Source organism: Schistocerca piceifrons, unplaced genomic scaffold, assembly GCF_021461385.2.
Source record: "Schistocerca piceifrons isolate TAMUIC-IGC-003096 unplaced genomic scaffold, iqSchPice1.1 HiC_scaffold_1322, whole genome shotgun sequence".
In the NCBI taxonomy this organism is placed as follows: Eukaryota; Metazoa; Arthropoda; class Insecta; order Orthoptera; family Acrididae; genus Schistocerca; species Schistocerca piceifrons.
Window position 1 is genome coordinate 37,501 of NW_025727150.1, and position 2,730 is coordinate 40,230.

The following is a 2,730-nucleotide window of genomic DNA, read 5'->3' on the forward strand; positions in this document are numbered from 1 at the left end:
ATTAATGAAAACATACTTGGCAAATGCTTTCGCTTCTGTTCGTCTTGCGACGATCCAAGAATTTCACCTCTAACGTCGCAATACGAATGCCCCCGCCTGTCCCTATTAATCATTACCTCGGGTTCCGAAAACCAACAAAATAGAACCGAGGTCCTATTCCATTATTCCATGCACACAGTATTCAGGCGGGCTTGCCTGCTTTAAGCACTCTAATTTGTTCAAAGTAAACGTGCCGGCCCACCGAGACACTCAATAAAGAGCACCCTGGTAGGATTTCAACGGGGTCCGCCTCGGGACGCACGAGCACGCACGAGGCGGTCGCACGCCTTCAGCTCGCCCCACCGGCAGGACGTCCCACGATACATGCCAGTTAAACACCGACGGGCGGTGAACCAACAGCGTGGGACACAAATCCAACTACGAGCTTTTTAACCGCAACAACTTTAATATACGCTATTGGAGCTGGAATTACCGCGGCTGCTGGCACCAGACTTGCCCTCCAATAGATACTCGTTAAAGGATTTAAAGTGTACTCATTCCGATTACGGGGCCTCGGATGAGTCCCGTATCGTTATTTTTCGTCACTACCTCCCCGTGCCGGGAGTGGGTAATTTGCGCGCCTGCTGCCTTCCTTGGATGTGGTAGCCGTTTCTCAGGCTCCCTCTCCGGAATCGAACCCTGATTCCCCGTTACCCGTTACAACCATGGTAGGCGCAGAACCTACCATCGACAGTTGATAAGGCAGACATTTGAAAGATGCGTCGCCGGTACGAGGACCGTGCGATCAGCCCAAAGTTATTCAGAGTCACCAAGGCAAACGGACCGGACGAGCCGACCGATTGGTTTTGATCTAATAAAAGCGTCCCTTCCATCTCTGGTCGGGACTCTGTTTGCATGTATTAGCTCTAGAATTACCACAGTTATCCAAGTAACGTGGGTACGATCTAAGGAACCATAACTGATTTAATGAGCCATTCGCGGTTTCACCTTAATGCGGCTTGTACTGAGACATGCATGGCTTAATCTTTGAGACAAGCATATGACTACTGGCAGGATCAACCAGGGAGCTGCGTCAACTAGAGCTGAGCAGCCGGCCGCCCGGGAGTGTGTCCCGGGGGCCCGCGCGAACACGCAAGCGTCCGCTCAATCATTCTGCAAACAGGAGGAGGCTGAGCTCCCCTGCACAATACACCTCGAAACCCTCTCAGGTCCCGGCGGCGCGCAGCGCCGTCCCAAGTACTTGGTCGGGTTCGAGAGAGGCGCAATCGCCCGGAGTTAGGCGAGTAGACGCTTTCGGTGCGACCACCCGTGCTCCCAACTGAGCTTGCCGCTGCCGACAGAGGCCCGGGAGCGTGCTGTCGTGGCATTGCCGGCGGGAGACAACACGCGCCACCTACGGTGACCGGCAGCTCCAACGCCAGCGCCACAGAAGGACAAAAGCCCCACTTGGGTGCCGAAGCGAACTCTCCCAGCACAGCGCACGCGCCAACACATCCGCACAGCTGCGATACAAACCACCAGCGAGAACCGCTGGGGCGACCGAGCAGCAGACGGCGTCGCGGCGCCGAGCGCCGGGCGGCGGCGCATCCTCAACGCACACAGTCCTCAATCGGACCAGCACACTGAAGATGTCCACCGCGCTTCGCACCGGGCCCGCGAGGACCTACTTTGGCCGCACGGCGCCGCGCGCAGGGTGCGCCGGCGCGCAGCTGCGACGCCTGCCGCGTCCGTCGGCCGGCGCGCCTGCCACTGGCCGCCCCCACCAGCCGGCTGTAGCGCGTGCGCCCACGCACCGCGCGGCCAGCACGCCGGGAGGCGCCCCCTCACCGGCCGGGGACGGTCCCACCCAGCCACCGCCGCGTATCGCTTCACACCCAGATGCCGTTCAGTTTCGTCGGCATGGTGGGTATCGCTGGAACAACCGGTTAGTACCTCAACCTATCGTCGCCATCACCGATTCACCCCTAGCGAGAACAACCGCACCACAACAGGTTACCATTTGTTCATTTGCGTAACTTCACCAGAAAACGCAGGCGTCCATCGCCATTTGCAACTTCAACGATTATTGCATGCCTGTGTCAGGTGTCACGCCACACTACGTCTGCCCACATACACGCAACAAAATGTGCACGCCTAGACAATACGTGGAAGGTGGCCCCCGTACGTATGCGATGTCCATTGCTCGAACGACTGTCAACCGGCCTCTGTAGCATGTCGCAGATATGGAACGCGGTGCACCATGCCATCACGGTGTGTGAGGAGAGACGACTAGGTCCGAATACATCAACAGACAGCTCATGCTGATCGCCATCCACGGCGTCCGTTCCTCCCACACGTCTCTATGGCGTACCACACTGCAATCCAGCTCTCATAGGGAGACGACACGTAGCTGCGTGCACAATATTTGCACTGTATGGTCCGCCGTTTTTGGGCGCAGTCGTTGTGCGGTCACACATGTGCCACGATGTATCATTCAGTACATAAGGACGAATGTGCAGTACAGATTGTGGTTCACGCGTACGACATCAGCGGACAGTTGACACAGGCCGCACCACAACGTAGCCTGAGTACGTCGCATGCGAAGGGCATTGAACATGCAAACTTCTCACCAACCAGCTTGCGAAGGCAGGGGGCAAGGTGGGGACGTGGGGAGGGGCGGCATGTACGTCCTGCTGCCATCCACATTACAGTGTACAGCAGGAGCATGTGGAAAGTGAGCAAGACTTGCAA

The 2,730-nt window shown here is 57.4% G+C and overlaps 1 non-coding gene across 1 annotated transcript in view; it reads right to left on the reverse strand.

Moving 5' to 3' along the window:
- The window catches only part of LOC124732137, a 1,909-nt gene extending 843 nt beyond the window's left edge, over positions 1-1,066 (reverse strand). Inside the window, exon 1 of the ribosomal RNA XR_007008566.1 lies at positions 1-1,066. This exon is cut by the window's left edge and continues 843 nt beyond it. This is a non-coding gene — a ribosomal RNA (small subunit ribosomal RNA).
- Positions 1,067-2,730: the final 1,664 nt, after the last annotated feature.